Source organism: Salminus brasiliensis, chromosome 11 (genome assembly GCF_030463535.1).
Source record: "Salminus brasiliensis chromosome 11, fSalBra1.hap2, whole genome shotgun sequence".
In the NCBI taxonomy this organism is placed as follows: domain Eukaryota; kingdom Metazoa; phylum Chordata; class Actinopteri; order Characiformes; family Bryconidae; genus Salminus; species Salminus brasiliensis.
This window is the reverse complement of record NC_132888.1, coordinates 24,716,841-24,736,310: the sequence shown is the minus strand read 5'-3', so window position 1 is coordinate 24,736,310 and position 19,470 is coordinate 24,716,841. Positions and strand designations below refer to the sequence as shown.

Sequence of the window (19,470 nt, the reverse complement as noted above, 5' to 3'; positions counted from 1 at the left end):
TTTCATAGATAAGACCATATTTGTTCAAAATCAAGAAAAAGCATTCCATTTCAACACATCAACATTTACAACACAAAAGAGTTTCAAATACAAATTTGTGCAAAAGATGAAAAAAAAAATGGAAATGTAAGCTTTCATTGTTTGCAGGATTGAAAAAGCTTACAACACCTGGTATTCCCAGACAGTCTCCCATTCAAGTACTAACCAGGCCCAACTCTAAGTAGCTTCTGAGATCAGACAAGAGCAGGCGTTCTAAGGGTGGAATGGCCGTAAACAGAAGAGCCGTGCAAACTAGAGAATTCAAATTTCATAGCTAAGACCATATTTGTTCAAAACCAAGAAAAAGCATTCCATTTCAACACATCAACATTTACAACACAAAAGAGTTTCAACTACAAATTTGTGCAAAAGATGTAAATAACATGGAAATGTAAGCTTTAATTGTTTGCAGGATTGAAAAAGCTTACAACACCTGGTATTCCCATTCAGTCTCCCATTCAAGTACTAACCAGGCCCAACCCTAGCTAGCTTCTGAGATCAGAGAAGATCAGGCATTCTAAGGGTGGAATGGCCGTAAGCAGAAGAACCTTGCAAACTAGAGGATTCAAATTTCATAGATAAGACCATATTTGTTCAAAACCAGGAAAAAGCATTCCATTTCAACACATCAAAATTTACAACACAAAAGAGTTTCAACTACAAATTTGTGCAAAAGATGTAAATAACATGGAAATGTAAGCTTTAATTGTTTGCAGGACTGGAAAAGCTTACAACACCTGGTATTCCCAGACAGTCTCCCATTCAAGTACTAACCAGGCCCAACGCTAGGTCGTTTCTGAGATCAGACGAGATCAGGCGATCTAAGGGCGGAATGGCCGTAAGCAGAAGAACCTTGCAAACTAGAGGATTCAAATTTCATAGCTAAGACCATATTTGTTCAAAATCAAGAAAAAGCATTCCATTTTAACACATCAACATTTACAACACAAAAGAGTTTCAACTACAAATTTGTGCAAAATATGTAAATAACATGGAAATGTAAGCTTTAATTGTTTGCAGGACTGGAAAAGCTAACAACACCTGGTATTCCCAGACAGTCTCCCATTCAAGTACTAACCAGGCCCAACCCTAGGTAGCTTCTGAGATCAGACGAGATCAGGCGTTCTAAGGGTGGAATGGCCGTAAGCAGAAGAACCTTGCAAACTAGAGGATTCAAATTTCATAGATAAGACCATATTTGTTTAAAATCAAGAAAAAGCATTCCATTTCAACACATCAACATTTACAACACAAAAGAGTTTCAAATACAAATTTGTGCAAAAGATGAAAAAAAAATGGAAATGTAAGCTTTCATTGTTTGCAGGATTGAAAAAGCTTACAACACCTGGTATTCCCAGACAGTCTCCCATTCAAGTACTAACCAGGCCCAACCCTAAGTAGATTCTGAGATCAGAAAAGATCAGGCGTTCTAAGGGTGGAATGGCCGCAAACAGTAGAACCGTACAAACTAGAGAATTCAAATTTCATAGCTAAGACCATATTTGTTCAAAACAAAGAAAAAGCATTCCATTTTAACACATCAACATTTACAACACAAAAGAGTTTCAACTACAAATTTGTGCAAAAGATGTAAATAACATGGAAATGTAAGCTTTCTTTGTTTGCAGGATTGAAAAAGCTTACTACACCTGGTATTCCCATTCAGTCTCCCATTCAAGTACTAACCAGGCCCAACCCTAGCTAGCTTCTGAGATCAGACAAGATCAGGCATTCTAAGGGTGGAATGGCCGTAAGCAGAAGAACCTTGCAAACTAGAGGATTCAAATTTCATAGATAAGACCATATTTGTTCAAAACCAAGAAAAAGCATTCCATTTCAACACATCAAAATTTACAACACAAAATTGTTTCAACTACAAATTTGTGCAAAAGATGTAAATAACATGGAAATGTAAGCTTTAATTGTTTGCAGGACTGGAAAAGCTTACAACACCTGGTATTCCCATTCAGTCTCCCATTCAAGTACTAACCAGGCCCAACCCTAGGTAGCTTCTGAGATCAGACGAGATCAGGCGTTCTAAGGGTGGAATGGCCGTAAGCAGAAGAACCTTGCAAACTAGAGGATTCAAATTTCATAGATAAGACCATATTTGTTTAAAACCAAGAAAAAGCATTCCATTTCAACACATCAAAATTTACAACACAAAAGAGTTTCAACTACAAATTTGTGCAAAAGATGTAAATAACATGGAAATGTAAGCTTTAATTGTTTGCAGGACTGGAAAAGCTTACAACACCTGGTATTCCCATCCAGTCTCCCATTCAAGTACTAACCAGGCCCAACCCTAGGTAGCTTCTGAGATCAGACGAGATCAGGCGTTCTAAGGGTGGAATGGCCGTAAGCAGAAGAACCTTGCAAACTAGAGGATTCAAATTTCATAGATAAGACCATATTTGTTTAAAACCAAGAAAAAGCATTCCATTTATACACATCAACATTTACAACACAAAAGAGTTTCAAATACAAATTTGTGCAAAAGATGAAAAAAAAATGGAAATGTAAGCTTTCATTGTTTGCAGGATTGAAAAAGCTTACAACACCTGGTATTCCCATTCAGTCTCCCATTTAAGTACTAACCAGGCCCAACCCTAGGTAGCTTCTGAGATCAGACGAGATCAGGCGTTCTAAGGGTGGAATGGCCGTAAGCTGAAGAACCTTGCAAACTAGAGGATTCAAATTTCATAACTAAGACCATATTTGTTCAAAACCAAGAAAAAGCATTCCATTTTAACACATCAACATTTACAACACAAAAGAGTTTCAACTACAAATTTGTGCAAAATATGTAAATAACATGGAAATGTAAGCTTTAATTGTTTGCAGGAGTGGAAAAGCTTACAACACCTGGTATTCCCAGACAGTCTCCCATTCAAGTACTAACCAGGCCCAACCCTAGGTCACTTCTGAGATCAGACGAGATCAGGCGATCTAAGGGTGGAATGGCCGTAAGCAGAAGAACCTTGCAAACTAGAGGATTCAAATTTCATAGCTAAGACCATATTTGTTCAAAATCAAGAAAAAGCATTCCATTTTAACACATCAACATTTACAACACAAAAGAGTTTCAACTACAAATTTGTGCAAAATATGTAAATAACATGGAAATGTAAGCTTTAATTGTTTGCAGGACTGGAAAAGCTTACAACACCTGGTATTCCCAGACAGTCTCCCATTCAAGTACTAACCAGGCCCAACCCTAGGTAGCTTCTGAGATCAGACGAGATCAGGCGTTCTAAGGGTGGAATGGCCGTAAGCAGAAGAACCTTGCAAACTAGAGGATTCAAATTTCATAGATAAGACCATATTTGTTTAAAATCAAGAAAAAGCATTCCATTTCAACACATCAACATTTACAACACAAAAGAGTTTCAAATACAAATTTGTGCAAAAGATGTAAATAACATGGAAATGTAAGCTTTCATTGTTTGCAGGATTGAAAAAGCTTACAACACCTGGTATTCCCAGACAGTCTCCCATTCAAGTACTAACCAGGCCCAACCCTAGGTAGCTTCCGAGATCAGACAAGATCAGGCGTTCTAAGGGTGGAATGGCCGTAAGCAGAAGAACCGTGCAAACTAGAGAATTCAAATTTCATAGCTAAGACCATATTTGTTCAAAACCAAGAAAAAGCATTCCATTTCAACACATCAAAATTTACAACACAAAAGAGTTTCAACTACAAATTTGTGCAAAAGATGTAAATAACATGGAAATGTAAGCTTTAATTGTTTGCAGGACTGGAAAAGCTTACAACACCTGGTATTCCCAGACAGTCTCCCATTCAAGTACTAACCAGGCCCAACCCTAGGTAGCTTCTGAGATCAGACGAGATCAGGCGTTCTAAGGGTGGAATGGCAGTAAGCAGAAGAACCTTGCAAACTAGAGGATTCAAATTTCATAACTAAGACCATATTTGTTCAAAACCAAGAAAAAGCATTCCATTTTAACACATCAACATTTACAACACAAAAGAGTTTCAACTACAAATTTGTGCAAAAGATGTAAATAACATGGAAATGTAAGCTTTAATTGTTTGCAGGACTGGAAAAGCTTACAACACCTGGTATTCCCAGACAGTCTCCCATTCAAGTACTAACCAGGCCCAACCCTAGGTAGCTTCTGAGATCAGACGAGATCAGGCGTTCTAAGGGTGGAATGGCCGTAAGCAGAAGAACCTTGCAAACTAGAGGATTCAAATTTCATAGATAAGACCATATTTGTTTAAAACCAAGAAAAAGCATTCCATTTATACACATCAACATTTACAACACAAAAGAGTTTCAAATACAAATTTGTGCAAAAGATGAAAAAAAAATGGAAATGTAAGCTTTCATTGTTTGCAGGATTGAAAAAGCTTACAACACCTGGTATTCCCATTCAGTCTCCCATTCAAGTACTAACCAGGCCCAACCCTAGGTAGCTTCTGAGATCAGACGAGATCAGGCGTTCTAAGGGTGGAATGGCCGTAAGCTGAAGAACCTTGCAAACTAGAGGATTCAAATTTCATAACTAAGACCATATTTGTTCAAAACCAAGAAAAAGCATTCCATTTTAACACATCAACATTTACAACACAAAAGAGTTTAAACTACAAATTTGTGCAAAAGATGTAAATAACATGGAAATGTAAGCTTTAATTGTTTGCAGGAGTGGAAAAGCTTACAACACCTGGTATTCCCAGACAGTCTCCCATTCAAGTACTAACCAGGCCCAACCCTAGGTCACTTCTGAGATCAGATGAGATCAGGCGATCTAAGGGTGGAATGGCCGTAAGCAGAAGAACCTTGCAAACTAGAGGATTCAAATTTCATAGCTAAGACCATATTTGTTCAAAATCAAGAAAAAGCATTCCATTTTAACACATCAACATTTACAACACAAAAGAGTTTCAACTACAAATTTGTGCAAAATATGTAAATAACATGGAAATGTAAGTGTAACCAGTGCAGCCTTTGCCTGGCTACGAGTGTCTGGTGAGCCCTGTCAGCCACCGTAGTCAAGGTGATGCGCTGTTTTCCCCCTCCCCTTACGGAAGCGCCAGGTGGATACAATCGGGGTGAGCATTAGCTTTAGCATATATACATACGGCGGTGCTGGGTGTATGGAGAGCTTCGTTCTGCTAGGGTCTGTTGTGACTTCGGCGACGGTCATCAGACGGTGTGTTGGCGTGCCGGTCTATGCAAGCTTCCCCCTCTTCTGAGTCTGTGGTGCATTAGCACAGAGCTCTCGGAAACAGCTTAAACACTGTAGCCATTTGTTGTGGATTCACTGCGCTTTTACCGCTCCTGTAAGCAGGTTGTGCTGAGACAGCGTCTAACAGTAGGTGTAATGTGGATTGGTGCAACAGCTAACTGGGTGTGAGCTTGTGCATAGCAGCAGCTAAAGCGTTCTGTGGGAGCGTCGCCATTGACCAGTCCAGGTGGCGCCGGACTATTGGAACGTGCAGACCTGAAAGCAACTACTCGTCATCTCTTGTTTTAATAATAAATGTTTAATACCTACATGGTGAAATTGGAGCCGCTGCTGTTTTGCTGGGTTTGTTACTTTTGTTTGGTTGGTTTTGTTCTTTTTCTATTTTGTTTCCTAGTTTTATTTTGATTTGCCTTTGTTTATTATTTTGTTTGATTACTTTGCTGCTTGGTTGTTTTGTTCTATTTGAATTGATTTTGTTATTTTTGCATTTAATGATTTGGTTATCAATTGATGGCTTTATGCTGTGCATTTTTGGTTAATTGATTTACTGTTTCATTTCATTTGGCAGCAGTTCTTGGTTTATTGTGTGGAATATTTTAAAGAATTATTTTTTTTTGTTTGTTTATTATTATTATTATTATTATTATTATTATTATTATTATTGGTTATTTGTGGGAGATCATTCTGGCTGTGGGGAGTCCTCTGGTTCCAGTGATCAGAGCCATTGTGGATTCTAATTGTGTCTCTTCTTCTTATAGGACATCTGGATGCTCCTTTCCTGTCTGTTCACTCGTGGTTTGGCACCTTACTTGCGGTGGTGTGAGTTCACGTGCACTGCACTTTTGCGTGTGTGTGTGTGTGTGTGTGTGTGTGTGTGTGTGTGTATTGGAGACTTTAGAATGCAGACAGGGCTAGGCCACCTGTAATTGGACGCCCACAGCCGATATCCCAGTTCTTTGGAGCTCCTGTAATTTTGTTATTATATTCTTTGTTTATTTTTCTTATTGTGTTTGTTGTTAATTTTAAATAATATTAATAAATGAGTGATTTTATACATGGTGGTGAATAAACCTTTCTAATTACCTCAATCCATGTCTCTGAATATTGTTCAGGCTTACCTGTGTGTCTAGGTGCTTTTAAGATTTATAGAATATTTCCTGGGGTGAAATTCCCCAGGTGGCGTAGTCGGGTGTTGCTATACTACCACAGGTCACATAAGCTTTAATTGTTTGCAGGACTGGAAAAGCTTACAACACCTGGTATTCCCAGACAGTCTCCCATTCAAGTACTAACCAGGCCCAACCCTAGGTAGCTTCCGAGATCAGACAAGATCAGGCGTTCTAAGGGTGGAATGGCCGTAAGCAGAAGAACCGTGCAAACTAGAGAATTCAAATTTCATAGCTAAGACCATATTTGTTCAAAACCAAGAAAAAGCATTCCATTTCAACACATCAAAATTTACAACACAAAAGAGTTTCAACTACAAATTTGTGCAAAAGATGTAAATAACATGGAAATGTAAGCTTTCATTGTTTGCAGGATTGAAAAAGCTTACAACACCTGGTATTCCCAGACAGTCTCCCATTCAAGTACTAACCAGGCCCAACCCTAGGTAGCTTCCGAGATCAGACAAGATCAGGCGTTCTAAGGGTGGAATGGCCGTAAGCAGAAGAACCGTGCAAACTAGAGAATTCAAATTTCATAGCTAAGACCATATTTGTTCAAAACCAAGAAAAAGCATTCCATTTCAACACATCAAAATTTACAACACAAAAGAGTTTCAACTACAAATTTGTGCAAAAGATGTAAATAACATGGAAATGTAAGCTTTAATTGTTTGCAGGACTGGAAAAGCTTGCAACACCTGGTATTCCCAGACAGTCTCCCATTCAAGTACTAACCAGGCCCAACCCTAGGTCGCTTCTGAGATCAGACGAGATCAGGCGATCTAAGGGTGGAATGGCCGTAAGCAGAAGAACCTTGCAAACTAGAGGATTCAAATTTCATAGCTAAGACCATATTTGTTCAAAATCGAGAAAAAGCATTCCGTTTTAACACATCAACATTTACAACACAAAAGAGTTTCAACTACAAATTTGTGCAAAATATGTAAATAACATGGAAATGTAAGCTTTAATTGTTTGCAGGACTGGAAAAGCTTACAACACCTGGTATTCCCAGACAGTCTCCCATTCAAGTACTAACCAGGCCCAACCCTAGGTAGCTTCTGAGATCAGACGAGATCAGGCGTTCTAAGGGTGGAATGGCCGTAAGCAGAAGAACCTTGCAAACTAGAGGATTCAAATTTCATAGATAAGACCATATTTGTTTAAAATCAAGAAAAAGCATTCCATTTCAACACATCAACATTTACAACACAAAAGAGTTTCAACTACAAATTTGTGCAAAAGATGTAAATAACATGGAAATGTAAGCTTTAATTTTTTGCAGGACTGAAAAAGCTTACAACACCTGGTATTCCCATTCAGTCTCCCATTCAAGTACTAACCAGGCCCAACCCTAGGTAGCTTCTGAGATCAGACGAGATCAGGCGTTCTAAGGGTTGAATGGCCGTAAGCAGAAGAACCTTGCAAACTAGAGGATTCAAATTTCATAGATAAGACCATATTTGTTTAAAACCAAGAAAAAGCATTCCATTTCAACACATCAAAATTTACAACACAAAAGAGTTTCAACTACAAATTTGTGCAAAAGATGTAAATAACATGGAAATGTAAGCTTTAATTGTTTGCAGGACTGGAAAAGCTTACAACACCTGGTATTCCCATCCAGTCTCCCATTCAAGTACTAACCAGGCCCAACCCTAGGTAGCTTCTGAGATCAAACGAGATCGGGCGTTCTAAGGGTGGAATGGCCGCAAGCAGAATAACCTTGCAAACTAGAGGATTCAAATTTCATAGCTAAGACCATATTTCTTCAAAACCAAGAAAAAGCATTCCATTTCAACACATCAAAATTTACATCACAAAAGAGTTTCAACTACAAATTTGTGCAAAAGATGTAAATAACATGGAAATGTAAGCTTTAATTGTTTGCAGGACTGGAAAAGCTTACAACACCTGGTATTCCCAGACAGTCTCCCATTCAAGTACTAACCAGGCCCAACCCTAGGTAGCTTCTGAGATCAGACGAGATGAGGGGTTCTAAGGGTGGAATGGCCTTAAGCAGAAGAACCTTGCAAACTAGTGGATTCAAATTTCATAGATAAGACCATATTTGTTTAAAATAAAGAAAAAGCATTCCATTTCAACACATCAACATTTACAACACAAAAGAGTTTCAAATACAAATTTGTGCAAAAGATGAAAAAAAAAAGGAAATGTAAGCTTTCATTGTTTGCAGGATTGAAAAAGCTTACAACACCTGGTATTCCCATTCAGTCTCCCATTCAAGTACTAACCAGGCACAACCCTAGGTAGCTTCTGAGATCAGACAAGATCAGGCATTCTAAGGGTGGAATGGCCATAAGCAGAAGAACCTTGCAAACTAGAGGATTCAAATTTCATAGATAAGACCATATTTGTTCAAAACCAAGAAAAAGCATTCCATTTCAACACATCAAAATTTACAACACAAAAGAGTTTCAACTACAAATTTGTGCAAAAGATGTAAATAACATGGAAATGTAAGCTTTAATTGTTTGCAGGACTGGAAAAGCTTACAACACCTGGTATTCCCAGACAGTCTCCCATTCAAGTACTAACCAGGCCCAACCCTAGATAGCTTCTGAGATCAGACGAGATCAGGCGATCTAAGGGTGGAATGGCCGTAAGCAGAAGAACCTTGCAAACTAGAGGATTCAAATTTCATAGCTAAGACCATATTTGTTCAAAACCAAGAAAAAGCATTCCATTTTAACACATCAACATTTACAACACAAAAGAGTTTCAACTACAAATTTGTGCAAAAGATGTAAATAACATGGAAATGTAAGCTTTAATTGTTTGCAGGACTGGAAAAGCTTACTACACCTGGTATTCCCAGACAGTCTCCCATTCAAGTACTAACCAGGCCCAACCCTAGGTAGCTTCTGAGATCAGACGAGATCAGGCGTTCTAAGGGTGGAATGGCCGTAAGCAGAAGAATCTTGCAAACTAGAGGATTCAAATTTCATAGCTAAGACCATATTTGTTCAAAACCAAGAAAAAGCATTCCATTTCAACACATCAAAATTTACAACACAAAAGAGTTTCAACCACAAATTTGTGCAAAAGATGTAAATAACATGGAAATGTAAGCTTTAATTGTTTGCAGGACTGGAAAAGCTTGCAACACCTGGTATTCCCAGACAGTCTCCCATTCAAGTACTAACCAGGCCCAACCCTAGGTCGCTTCTGAGATCAGACGAGATCAGGCGATCTAAGGGTGGAATGGCCGTAAGCAGAAGAACCTTGCAAACTAGAGGATTCAAATTTCATAGCTAAGACCATATTTGTTCAAAATCGAGAAAAAGCATTCCGTTTTAACACATCAACATTTACAACACAAAAGAGTTTCAACTACAAATTTGTGCAAAATATGTAAATAACATGGAAATGTAAGCTTTAATTGTTTGCAGGACTGGAAAAGCTTACAACACCTGGTATTCCCAGACAGTCTCCCATTCAAGTACTAACCAGGCCCAACCCTAGGTAGCTTCTGAGATCAGACGAGATCAGGCGTTCTAAGGGTGGAATGGCCGTAAGCAGAAGAACCTTGCAAACTAGAGGATTCAAATTTCATAGATAAGACCATATTTGTTTAAAATCAAGAAAAAGCATTCCATTTCAACACATCAACATTTACAACACAAAAGAGTTTCAACTACAAATTTGTGCAAAAGATGTAAATAACATGGAAATGTAAGCTTTAATTTTTTGCAGGACTGAAAAAGCTTACAACACCTGGTATTCCCATTCAGTCTCCCATTCAAGTACTAACCAGGCCCAACCCTAGGTAGCTTCTGAGATCAGACGAGATCAGGCGTTCTAAGGGTTGAATGGCCGTAAGCAGAAGAACCTTGCAAACTAGAGGATTCAAATTTCATAGATAAGACCATATTTGTTTAAAACCAAGAAAAAGCATTCCATTTCAACACATCAAAATTTACAACACAAAAGAGTTTCAACTACAAATTTGTGCAAAAGATGTAAATAACATGGAAATGTAAGCTTTAATTGTTTGCAGGACTGGAAAAGCTTACAACACCTGGTATTCCCATCCAGTCTCCCATTCAAGTACTAACCAGGCCCAACCCTAGGTAGCTTCTGAGATCAAACGAGATCGGGCGTTCTAAGGGTGGAATGGCCGCAAGCAGAATAACCTTGCAAACTAGAGGATTCAAATTTCATAGCTAAGACCATATTTCTTCAAAACCAAGAAAAAGCATTCCATTTCAACACATCAAAATTTACATCACAAAAGAGTTTCAACTACAAATTTGTGCAAAAGATGTAAATAACATGGAAATGTAAGCTTTAATTGTTTGCAGGACTGGAAAAGCTTACAACACCTGGTATTCCCAGACAGTCTCCCATTCAAGTACTAACCAGGCCCAACCCTAGGTAGCTTCTGAGATCAGACGAGATGAGGGGTTCTAAGGGTGGAATGGCCTTAAGCAGAAGAACCTTGCAAACTAGTGGATTCAAATTTCATAGATAAGACCATATTTGTTTAAAATAAAGAAAAAGCATTCCATTTCAACACATCAACATTTACAACACAAAAGAGTTTCAAATACAAATTTGTGCAAAAGATGAAAAAAAAAAGGAAATGTAAGCTTTCATTGTTTGCAGGATTGAAAAAGCTTACAACACCTGGTATTCCCATTCAGTCTCCCATTCAAGTACTAACCAGGCACAACCCTAGGTAGCTTCTGAGATCAGACAAGATCAGGCATTCTAAGGGTGGAATGGCCATAAGCAGAAGAACCTTGCAAACTAGAGGATTCAAATTTCATAGATAAGACCATATTTGTTCAAAACCAAGAAAAAGCATTCCATTTCAACACATCAAAATTTACAACACAAAAGAGTTTCAACTACAAATTTGTGCAAAAGATGTAAATAACATGGAAATGTAAGCTTTAATTGTTTGCAGGACTGGAAAAGCTTACAACACCTGGTATTCCCAGACAGTCTCCCATTCAAGTACTAACCAGGCCCAACCCTAGATAGCTTCTGAGATCAGACGAGATCAGGCGATCTAAGGGTGGAATGGCCGTAAGCAGAAGAACCTTGCAAACTAGAGGATTCAAATTTCATAGCTAAGACCATATTTGTTCAAAACCAAGAAAAAGCATTCCATTTTAACACATCAACATTTACAACACAAAAGAGTTTCAACTACAAATTTGTGCAAAAGATGTAAATAACATGGAAATGTAAGCTTTAATTGTTTGCAGGACTGGAAAAGCTTACTACACCTGGTATTCCCAGACAGTCTCCCATTCAAGTACTAACCAGGCCCAACCCTAGGTAGCTTCTGAGATCAGACGAGATCAGGCGTTCTAAGGGTGGAATGGCCGTAAGCAGAAGAATCTTGCAAACTAGAGGATTCAAATTTCATAGCTAAGACCATATTTGTTCAAAACCAAGAAAAAGCATTCCATTTCAACACATCAAAATTTACAACACAAAAGAGTTTCAACCACAAATTTGTGCAAAAGATGTAAATAACATGGAAATGTAAGCTTTAATTGTTTGCAGGACTGGGAAAGCTTACAACACCTGGTATTCCCAGACAGTCTCCCATTCAAGTACTAACCAGGCCCAACCCTAGGTAGCTTCTGAGATCAGACGAGAACAGGCGATCTAAGGGTGGAAAGGCCGTAAGCAGAAGAACCTTGCAAACTAGAGGATTCAAATTTCATAGCTAAGACCATATTTGTTCAAAACCAAGAAAAAGCATTCCATTTCAACACATCAAAATTTACAACACAAAAGAGTTTCAACCACAAATTTGTGCAAAAGATGTAAATAACATGGAAATGTAAGCTTTAATTGTTTGCAGGACTGGAAAAGCTTACAACACCTGGTATTCCCAGACAGTCTCCCATTCAAGTACTAACCAGGCCCAACCCTAGGTAGCTTCTGAGATCAGACGAGAACAGGCAATCTAAGGGTGGAATGGCCGTAAGCAGAAAAACCTTGCAAACTAGAGGATTCAAATTTTATAGCTAAGACCATATTTGTTCAAAATCAAGAAAAAGCATTCCATTTTAACACATCAACATTTACAACACAAAAGAGTTTCAAATACAAATTTGTGCAAAAGATGAAAAAAAAATGGAAATGTAAGCTTTCTTTGTTTGCAGGATTGAAAAAGCTTACAACACCTGGTATTCCCATTCAGTCTCCCATTCAAGTACTAACCAGGCCCAACCCTAGGTAGCTTCCGAGATCAGACAAGATCAGGCGTTCTAAGGGTGGAATGGCCGTAAGCAGAAGAACCTTGCAAACTAGAGGATTCAAATTTTATAGCTAAGACCATATTTGTTCAAAATCAAGAAAAAGCATTCCATTTCAACACATCAACATTTACAACACAAAAGAGTTTCAACTACAAATTTGTGCAAAATATGTAAACATGGAAATGTAAGCTTTAATTGTTTGCAGGACTGGAAAAGCTTACAACACCTGGTATTCCCATTCAGTCTCCCATTCAAGTACTAACCATGCCCAACCCTAGGTAGCTTCTGAGCTCAGACGAGATCAGGCGTTCTAAGGGTGGAATGGCCGTAAGCAGAAGAACCTTGCAAACTTGAGGATTCAAATTTCATAGATAAGACCATATTTGTTTAAAACCAAGAAAAAGCATTCCATTTCAACACATCAAAATTTACAACACAAAAGAGTTTCAACTACAAATTTGTGCAAAAGATGTAAATAACATGGAAATGTAAGCTTTAATTGTTTGCAGGACTGGAAAAGCTTACAACACCTGGTATTCCCATCCAGTCTCCCATTCAAGTACTAACCAGGCCCAACCCTAGGTAGCTTCTGAGATCAGACGAGATCAGGCGTTCTAAGGGTGGAATGGCCGTAAGCAGAAGAACCTTGCAAACTAGAGGATTCAAATTTCATAGCTAAGACCATATTTGTTTAAAATCAAGAAAAAGCATTCCATTTCAACACATCAACATTTACAACACAAAAGAGTTTCAACTACAAATTTGTGCAAAAGATGTAAATAACATGGAAATGTAAGCTTTAATTGTTTGCAGGACTGGAAAAGCTTACAACACCTGGTATTCCCAGACAGTCTCCCATTCAAGTACTAAACAGGCCCAACCCTAGATAGCTTCTGAGATCAGACGAGATCAGGCGATCTAAGGGTGGAATGGCCGTAAGCAGAAGAACCTTGCAAACTAGAGGATTCAAATTTCATAGATAAGACCATATTTGTTCAAAATCAAGAAAAAGCATTCCATTTTAACACATCAACATTTACAACACAAAAGAGTTTCAACTACAAATTTGTGCAAAATATGTAAATAACATGGAAATGTAAGCTTTAATTGTTTGCAGGACTGGAAAAGCTTACAACACCTGGTATTCCCATTCAGTCTCCCATTCAAGTACTAACCAGGCCCAACCCTAGGTAGCTTCTGAGCTCAGACGAGATCAGGGGTTCTAAAGGTGGAATGGCCGTAAGCAGAAGAACCTTGCAAACTAGAGGATTCAAATTTCATAGATAAGACCATATTTGTTTAAAACCAAGAAAAAGCATTCCATTTCAATACATCAACATTTACAACACAAAAGAGTTTCAACTACAAATTTGTGCAAAAGATGAAAAAAAATGGAAATGTAAGCTTTCATTGTTTGCAGGATTGAAAAAGCTTACAACACCTGGTATTCCCAGACAGTCCCCCATTTAAGTACTAACCAGGCCCAACTCTGGGTAGCTTCTGAGATCAGACGAGACCAGGCGTTGTAAGGGTGGAATGGCCATAAGCAGAAGAACCTTGCAAACTAGAGGATTCAAATTTCATAGCTAAGACCATATGTGTTCAAAACCAAGAAAAAGCATTCCATTTTAACACATCAACATTTACAACACAAAAGAGTTTCAACTACAAATTTGTGCAAAAGATGTAAATAACATGGAAATGTAAGCTTTCTTTGTTTGCAGGATTGAAAAAGCTTACAACACCTGGTATTCCCATTCAGTCTCCCATTCAAGTACTAGCCAGGCCCAACCCTACGTAGCTTCTGAGATCAGACGAGATCAGACGATCTAAGGGTGGAATGGCCGTAAGCAGAAGAACCTTGCAAACTAGAGGATTCAAATTTCATAGCTAAGACCATATTTGTTCAAAATCAAGAAAAAGCATTCCATTTTAACACATCAACATTTACAACACAAAAGAGTTTCAACTACAAATTTGTGCAAAAGATGTAAATAACATGGAAATGTAAGCTTTAATTGTTTGCAGGACTGGAAAAGCTTACAACACCTGGTATTCCCAGACAGTCTCCCATTCAAGTACTAACCAGGGCCAACCTCAGGTAGCTTCTGAGATCAGACAAGATCAGGCGTTCTAAGGGTGGAATGGCCGTAAGCAGAAGAACCTTGCAAACTAGAGGATTCAAATTTCATAGCTAAGACCATATTTGTTCAAAACCAAGAAAAAGCATTCCATTTCAACACATCAAAATTTACAACACAAAAGAGTTTCAACTACAAATTTGTGCAAAAGATGTAAATAACATGGAAATGTAAGCTTTAATTGTTTGCAGGACTGGAAAAGCTTACAACACCTGGTATTCCCATCCAGTCTCCCATTCAAGTACTAACCATGCCCAACCCTAGGTAGCTTCTGAGATCAGACTAGATCAGGCGTTCTAAGGGTCGAATGGCCGTAAGCAGAAGAACCTTGCAAACTAGAGGATTCAAATTTCATAGCTAAGACCATATTTGTTCAAAACCAAGAAAAAGCATTCCATTTCAACACATCAAAATTTACAACACAAAAGAGTTTCAACTACAAATTTGTGCAAAAGATGTAAATAACATGGAAATGTAAGCTTTAATTGTTTGCAGGACTGGAAAAGCTTACAACACCTGGTATTCCCATCCAGTCTCCCATTCAAGTACTAACCATGCCCAACCCTAGGTAGCTTCTGAGATCAGACTAGATCAGGCGTTCTAAGGGTGGAATGGCCGTAAGCAGAAGAACCTTGCAAACTAGAGGATTCAAATTTCATAGCTAAGACCATATTTGTTCAAAACCAAGAAAAAGCATTCCATTTCAACACATCAAAATTTACATCACAAAAGAGTTTCAACTACAAATTTGTGCAAAAGATGTAAATAACATGGAAATGTAAGCTTTAATTGTTTGCAGGACTGGAAAAGCTTACAACACCTGGTATTCCCATTCAGTCTCCCATTCAAGTACTAACCAGGCCCAACCCTAGGTAGCTTCTGAGATCAGACGAGATCAGGCGTTCTAAGGGTGGAATGGCCGTAAGCAGAAGAACCTTGCAAACTAGAGGATTCAAATTTCATAGATAAGACCATATTTGTTTAAAACCAAGAAAAAGCATTCCATGTCAACACATCAAAATTTACATCACAAAAGAGTTTCAACTACAAATTTGTGCAAAAGATGTAAATAACATGGAAATGTAAGCTTTAATTGTTTGCAGGACTGGAAAAGCTTACAACACCTGGTATTCCCATTCAGTCTCCCATTCAAGTACTAACCAGGCCCAACCCTAGGTAGCTTCTGAGATCAAACGAGATCAGGCGTTCTAAGGGTGGAATGGCCGTAAGCAGAGGAACCTTGCAAACTAGAGGATTCAAATTTCATAGATAAGACCATATTTGTTTAAAACCAAGAAAAAGCATTTCATGTCAACACATCAAAATTTACATCACAAAAGAGTTTCAACTACAAATTTGTGCAAAAGATGTAAATAACATGGAAATGTAAGCTTTAATTGTTTGCAGGACTGGAAAATCTTACAACACCTGGTATTCCCAGACAGTCTCCCATTCAAGTACTAACCAGGCCCAACCCTAGGTAGCTTCTGAGATCAGACAAGATCAGGCATTCTAAGGGTGGAATGGCCGTAAGCAGAAGAACCTTGCAAACTAGAGGATTCAAATTTCATAGATAAGACCATATTTGTTCAAAACCAAGAAAAAGCATTCCATTTCAACACATCAAAATTTACAACACAAAAGAGTTTCAACTACAAATTTGTGCAAAAGATGTAAATAACATGGAAATGTAAGCTTTAATTGTTTGCAGGACTGGAAAAGCTTACAACACCTGGTATTCCCAGACAGTCTCCCATTCAAGTACTAACCAGGCCCAACCCTAGGTAGCTTCTGAGATCAGACAAGATCAGGCATTCTAAGGGTGGAATGGCCGTAAGCAGAAGAACCGTACAAACTAGAGAATTCAAATTTCATAGCTAAGACCATATTTGTTCAAAACCAAGAAAAAACATTCCATTTCAACACATCAAAATTTACAACACAAAAGAGTTTCAACTACAAATTTGTGCAAAAGATGTAAATAACATGGAAATGTAAGCTTTCATTGTTTGCAGGATTGAAAAAACTTACAACACCTGGTATTCCCAACCAGTCTCCCATTCAAGTTCTAACCAGGCCCAACCCTAGGTAGCTTCTGAGATCAAACAAGATCAGGCGTTCTAAGGGTGGAATGGCCGTAAGCAGAAGAACCGTGCAAACTAGAGAATTCAAATTTCATAGCTAAGACCATATTTGTTCAAAACCAAGAAAAAGCATTCCATTTCAACACATCAAAATTTACAACACAAAAGAGTTTCAACTACAAAATTGTGCAAAAGATGTAAATAACATGGAAATGTAAGCTTTAATTGTTTGCAGGACTGGAAAAGCTTACAACACCTGGTATTCCCAGACAGTCTCCCATTCAAGTACTAACCAGGCCCAACCCTAGTTAGCTTCTGAGATCAGACAAGATCAGGTGTTCTAAGGGTGGAATGGCCGCAAGCAGAAGAGCCTTGCAAACTAGAGGATTCAAATTTCATAGCTAAGACCATATTTGTTCAAAACCAAGAAAAAGCATTCCATTTTAACACATCAACATTTACAACACAAAAGAGTTTCAACTACAAATTTGTGCAAAAGATGTAAATAACATGGAAATGTAAGCTTTCTTTGTTTGCAGGATTGAAAAAGCTTACAACACCTGGTATTCCCATTCAGTCACCCATTCAAGTACTAACCAAGCCCAACCCTAGCTAGCTTCTGAGATCAGACAAGATCAGGCATTCTAAGGGTGGAATGGCTGTAAGCAGAAGAACCTTGCAAACTAGAGGATTCAAATTTCATAGATAAGACCATATTTGTTCAAAACCAAGAAAAAGCATTCCATTTCAACACATCAAAATTTACAACACAAAAGAGTTTCAACTACAAATTTGTGCAAAAGATGTAAATAACATGGAAATGTAAGCTTTAATTGTTTGCAGGACTGGAAAAGCTTACAACACCTGGTATTCCCATTCAGTCTCCCATTCAAGTACTAACCAGGCCCAACCCTAGGTAGCTTCTGAGATCAGATGAGATCAGGCGTTCTAAGGGTGGAATGGCCGTAAGCAGAAGAACCTTGCAAACTAGAGGATTCAAATTTCATAGATAAGACCATATTTGTTCAAAACCAAGAAAAAGCATTCCATTTCAACACATCAACATTTACAACACAAAAGAGTTTCAACTACAAATTTGTGCAAAAGATGTAAATAACATGGAAATGTAAGCTTTCTTTGTTTGCAGGATTGAAAAAGCTTACAACACCTGGTATTCCCATTCAGTCTCCCATTCAAATACTAACCAGGCCCAACCCTAGGTAGCTTCTGAGATCAGACGAGAACAGGCTATCTAAGGGTGGAATGGCCGTAAGCAGAAGAACCTTGCAAACTAGAGGATTCAAATTTTATAGCTAAGACCATATTTGTTCAAAATCAAGAAAAAGCATTCCATTTCAACACATCAACATTTACAACACAAAAGAGTTTCAACTACAAATTTGTGCAAAATATGTAAACATGGAAATGTAAGCTTTAATTGTTTGCAGGACTGGAAAAGCTTACAACACCTGGTATTCCCATTCAGTCTCCCATTCAAGTACTAACCATGCCCAACCCTAGGTAGCTTCTGAGCTCAGACGAGATCAGGCGTTCTAAGGGTGGAATGGCCGTAAGCAGAAGAACCTTGCAAACTTGAGGATTCAAATTTCATAGATAAGACCATATTTGTTTAAAACCAAGAAAAAGCATTCCATTTCAACACATCAAAATTTACAACACAAAAGAGTTTCAACTACAAATTTGTGCAAAAGATGTAAATAACATGGAAATGTAAGCTTTAATTGTTTGCAGGACTGGAAAAGCTTACAACACCTGGTATTCCCATCCAGTCTCCCATTCAAGTACTAACCAGGCCCAACCCTAGGTAGCTTCTGAGATCAGACTAGACCAGGCGTTCTAAGGGTGGAATGGCCGTAAGCAGAAGAACCTTGCAAACTAGAGGATCCAAATTTCATAGCTAAGACCATATTTGTTCAAAACCAAGAAAAAGCATTCCATTTCAGCACATCAAAATTTACATCACAAAAGAGTTTCAACTACAAATTTGTGCAAAAGATGTAAATAACATGGAAATGTAAGCTTTAATTGTTTGCAGGACTGGAAAAGCTTACAACACCTGGTATTCCCATTCAGTCTCCCATTCAAGTACTAACCAGGCCCAACCCTAGGTAGCTTCAGAGATCAGACGAAATCAGGCGTTCTAAGGGTGGAATGGCCGTAAGCAGAAGAACCTTGCAAACTAGAGGATTCAAATTTCATAGATAAGACCATATTTGTTTAAAACCAAGAAAAAGCATTCCATGTCAACACATCAAAATTTACATCACAAAAGAGTTTCAACTACAAATTTGTGCAAAAGATGTAAATAACATGGAAATGTAAGCTTTAATTGTTTGCAGGACTGGAAAAGCTTACAACACCTGGTATTCCCAGACAGTCTCCCATTCAAGTACTAACCAGGCCCAACCCTAGGTAGCTTCTGAGATCAGACGAGATGAGGCGTTCTAAGGGTGGAATGGCCGTAAGCAGAAGAACCTTGCAAACTAGAGGATTCAAATTTCATAGATAAGACCATATTTGTTTAAAATCAAGAAAAAGCATTCCATTTCAACACATCAAC

General features: G+C 38.2%; 59 pseudogenes; all 59 read right to left on the bottom strand.

Moving 5' to 3' along the window:
- Window positions 1-156: 156 nt before the first annotated feature.
- On the bottom strand, window positions 157-275 carry LOC140567830 (5S ribosomal RNA; annotated as a pseudogene).
- A 185-nt stretch (window positions 276-460) lies between these two features.
- On the bottom strand, window positions 461-579 carry LOC140566696 (5S ribosomal RNA; annotated as a pseudogene).
- Window positions 580-764: 185 nt separating this feature from the next.
- On the bottom strand, window positions 765-883 carry LOC140567559 (5S ribosomal RNA; annotated as a pseudogene).
- Window positions 884-1,068: 185 nt separating this feature from the next.
- On the bottom strand, window positions 1,069-1,187 carry LOC140570174 (5S ribosomal RNA; annotated as a pseudogene).
- Window positions 1,188-1,372: 185 nt separating this feature from the next.
- Window positions 1,373-1,491, bottom strand: LOC140567682 (5S ribosomal RNA; annotated as a pseudogene).
- A 185-nt stretch (window positions 1,492-1,676) lies between these two features.
- On the bottom strand, window positions 1,677-1,795 carry LOC140567273 (5S ribosomal RNA; annotated as a pseudogene).
- A 185-nt stretch (window positions 1,796-1,980) lies between these two features.
- Window positions 1,981-2,099, bottom strand: LOC140568435 (5S ribosomal RNA; annotated as a pseudogene).
- Window positions 2,100-2,284: 185 nt separating this feature from the next.
- On the bottom strand, window positions 2,285-2,403 carry LOC140569903 (5S ribosomal RNA; annotated as a pseudogene).
- Window positions 2,404-2,588: 185 nt separating this feature from the next.
- Window positions 2,589-2,707, bottom strand: LOC140570180 (5S ribosomal RNA; annotated as a pseudogene).
- Window positions 2,708-2,892: 185 nt separating this feature from the next.
- On the bottom strand, window positions 2,893-3,011 carry LOC140570142 (5S ribosomal RNA; annotated as a pseudogene).
- Window positions 3,012-3,196: 185 nt separating this feature from the next.
- On the bottom strand, window positions 3,197-3,315 carry LOC140570727 (5S ribosomal RNA; annotated as a pseudogene).
- Window positions 3,316-3,500: 185 nt separating this feature from the next.
- On the bottom strand, window positions 3,501-3,619 carry LOC140572044 (5S ribosomal RNA; annotated as a pseudogene).
- A 185-nt stretch (window positions 3,620-3,804) lies between these two features.
- On the bottom strand, window positions 3,805-3,923 carry LOC140570326 (5S ribosomal RNA; annotated as a pseudogene).
- A 185-nt stretch (window positions 3,924-4,108) lies between these two features.
- LOC140570715 (5S ribosomal RNA) lies at window positions 4,109-4,227 on the bottom strand (annotated as a pseudogene).
- Window positions 4,228-4,412: 185 nt separating this feature from the next.
- On the bottom strand, window positions 4,413-4,531 carry LOC140568434 (5S ribosomal RNA; annotated as a pseudogene).
- A 185-nt stretch (window positions 4,532-4,716) lies between these two features.
- LOC140566463 (5S ribosomal RNA) lies at window positions 4,717-4,835 on the bottom strand (annotated as a pseudogene).
- A 1,662-nt stretch (window positions 4,836-6,497) lies between these two features.
- LOC140572043 (5S ribosomal RNA) lies at window positions 6,498-6,616 on the bottom strand (annotated as a pseudogene).
- A 185-nt stretch (window positions 6,617-6,801) lies between these two features.
- Window positions 6,802-6,920, bottom strand: LOC140572042 (5S ribosomal RNA; annotated as a pseudogene).
- Window positions 6,921-7,105: 185 nt separating this feature from the next.
- LOC140573078 (5S ribosomal RNA) lies at window positions 7,106-7,224 on the bottom strand (annotated as a pseudogene).
- Window positions 7,225-7,409: 185 nt separating this feature from the next.
- LOC140570703 (5S ribosomal RNA) lies at window positions 7,410-7,528 on the bottom strand (annotated as a pseudogene).
- Window positions 7,529-7,713: 185 nt separating this feature from the next.
- On the bottom strand, window positions 7,714-7,832 carry LOC140572980 (5S ribosomal RNA; annotated as a pseudogene).
- A 185-nt stretch (window positions 7,833-8,017) lies between these two features.
- LOC140566137 (5S ribosomal RNA) lies at window positions 8,018-8,136 on the bottom strand (annotated as a pseudogene).
- A 185-nt stretch (window positions 8,137-8,321) lies between these two features.
- On the bottom strand, window positions 8,322-8,440 carry LOC140567711 (5S ribosomal RNA; annotated as a pseudogene).
- Window positions 8,441-8,625: 185 nt separating this feature from the next.
- Window positions 8,626-8,744, bottom strand: LOC140567900 (5S ribosomal RNA; annotated as a pseudogene).
- Window positions 8,745-8,929: 185 nt separating this feature from the next.
- LOC140567478 (5S ribosomal RNA) lies at window positions 8,930-9,048 on the bottom strand (annotated as a pseudogene).
- A 185-nt stretch (window positions 9,049-9,233) lies between these two features.
- Window positions 9,234-9,352, bottom strand: LOC140571156 (5S ribosomal RNA; annotated as a pseudogene).
- Window positions 9,353-9,537: 185 nt separating this feature from the next.
- Window positions 9,538-9,656, bottom strand: LOC140573077 (5S ribosomal RNA; annotated as a pseudogene).
- Window positions 9,657-9,841: 185 nt separating this feature from the next.
- LOC140570691 (5S ribosomal RNA) lies at window positions 9,842-9,960 on the bottom strand (annotated as a pseudogene).
- Window positions 9,961-10,145: 185 nt separating this feature from the next.
- LOC140572979 (5S ribosomal RNA) lies at window positions 10,146-10,264 on the bottom strand (annotated as a pseudogene).
- Window positions 10,265-10,449: 185 nt separating this feature from the next.
- On the bottom strand, window positions 10,450-10,568 carry LOC140566135 (5S ribosomal RNA; annotated as a pseudogene).
- Window positions 10,569-10,753: 185 nt separating this feature from the next.
- LOC140567709 (5S ribosomal RNA) lies at window positions 10,754-10,872 on the bottom strand (annotated as a pseudogene).
- A 185-nt stretch (window positions 10,873-11,057) lies between these two features.
- Window positions 11,058-11,176, bottom strand: LOC140567898 (5S ribosomal RNA; annotated as a pseudogene).
- A 185-nt stretch (window positions 11,177-11,361) lies between these two features.
- On the bottom strand, window positions 11,362-11,480 carry LOC140567466 (5S ribosomal RNA; annotated as a pseudogene).
- Window positions 11,481-11,665: 185 nt separating this feature from the next.
- On the bottom strand, window positions 11,666-11,784 carry LOC140571155 (5S ribosomal RNA; annotated as a pseudogene).
- A 185-nt stretch (window positions 11,785-11,969) lies between these two features.
- LOC140566537 (5S ribosomal RNA) lies at window positions 11,970-12,088 on the bottom strand (annotated as a pseudogene).
- A 185-nt stretch (window positions 12,089-12,273) lies between these two features.
- Window positions 12,274-12,392, bottom strand: LOC140566095 (5S ribosomal RNA; annotated as a pseudogene).
- A 185-nt stretch (window positions 12,393-12,577) lies between these two features.
- Window positions 12,578-12,696, bottom strand: LOC140573070 (5S ribosomal RNA; annotated as a pseudogene).
- Window positions 12,697-12,878: 182 nt separating this feature from the next.
- On the bottom strand, window positions 12,879-12,997 carry LOC140573382 (5S ribosomal RNA; annotated as a pseudogene).
- A 185-nt stretch (window positions 12,998-13,182) lies between these two features.
- On the bottom strand, window positions 13,183-13,301 carry LOC140569902 (5S ribosomal RNA; annotated as a pseudogene).
- Window positions 13,302-13,486: 185 nt separating this feature from the next.
- On the bottom strand, window positions 13,487-13,605 carry LOC140571235 (5S ribosomal RNA; annotated as a pseudogene).
- Window positions 13,606-13,790: 185 nt separating this feature from the next.
- On the bottom strand, window positions 13,791-13,909 carry LOC140572364 (5S ribosomal RNA; annotated as a pseudogene).
- Window positions 13,910-14,093: 184 nt separating this feature from the next.
- On the bottom strand, window positions 14,094-14,212 carry LOC140573137 (5S ribosomal RNA; annotated as a pseudogene).
- A 185-nt stretch (window positions 14,213-14,397) lies between these two features.
- Window positions 14,398-14,516, bottom strand: LOC140571333 (5S ribosomal RNA; annotated as a pseudogene).
- A 185-nt stretch (window positions 14,517-14,701) lies between these two features.
- On the bottom strand, window positions 14,702-14,820 carry LOC140567587 (5S ribosomal RNA; annotated as a pseudogene).
- Window positions 14,821-15,005: 185 nt separating this feature from the next.
- Window positions 15,006-15,124, bottom strand: LOC140568183 (5S ribosomal RNA; annotated as a pseudogene).
- A 185-nt stretch (window positions 15,125-15,309) lies between these two features.
- LOC140567190 (5S ribosomal RNA) lies at window positions 15,310-15,428 on the bottom strand (annotated as a pseudogene).
- A 185-nt stretch (window positions 15,429-15,613) lies between these two features.
- LOC140568433 (5S ribosomal RNA) lies at window positions 15,614-15,732 on the bottom strand (annotated as a pseudogene).
- A 185-nt stretch (window positions 15,733-15,917) lies between these two features.
- Window positions 15,918-16,036, bottom strand: LOC140570160 (5S ribosomal RNA; annotated as a pseudogene).
- A 185-nt stretch (window positions 16,037-16,221) lies between these two features.
- Window positions 16,222-16,340, bottom strand: LOC140566536 (5S ribosomal RNA; annotated as a pseudogene).
- Window positions 16,341-16,525: 185 nt separating this feature from the next.
- Window positions 16,526-16,644, bottom strand: LOC140572143 (5S ribosomal RNA; annotated as a pseudogene).
- A 185-nt stretch (window positions 16,645-16,829) lies between these two features.
- Window positions 16,830-16,948, bottom strand: LOC140568128 (5S ribosomal RNA; annotated as a pseudogene).
- Window positions 16,949-17,133: 185 nt separating this feature from the next.
- LOC140566729 (5S ribosomal RNA) lies at window positions 17,134-17,252 on the bottom strand (annotated as a pseudogene).
- Window positions 17,253-17,437: 185 nt separating this feature from the next.
- On the bottom strand, window positions 17,438-17,556 carry LOC140566559 (5S ribosomal RNA; annotated as a pseudogene).
- Window positions 17,557-17,741: 185 nt separating this feature from the next.
- LOC140572384 (5S ribosomal RNA) lies at window positions 17,742-17,860 on the bottom strand (annotated as a pseudogene).
- Window positions 17,861-18,045: 185 nt separating this feature from the next.
- LOC140568037 (5S ribosomal RNA) lies at window positions 18,046-18,164 on the bottom strand (annotated as a pseudogene).
- A 182-nt stretch (window positions 18,165-18,346) lies between these two features.
- Window positions 18,347-18,465, bottom strand: LOC140573381 (5S ribosomal RNA; annotated as a pseudogene).
- Window positions 18,466-18,650: 185 nt separating this feature from the next.
- On the bottom strand, window positions 18,651-18,769 carry LOC140566615 (5S ribosomal RNA; annotated as a pseudogene).
- Window positions 18,770-18,954: 185 nt separating this feature from the next.
- On the bottom strand, window positions 18,955-19,073 carry LOC140573142 (5S ribosomal RNA; annotated as a pseudogene).
- Window positions 19,074-19,258: 185 nt separating this feature from the next.
- LOC140572674 (5S ribosomal RNA) lies at window positions 19,259-19,377 on the bottom strand (annotated as a pseudogene).
- Between the last annotated feature and the right edge of the window lie 93 nt (window positions 19,378-19,470).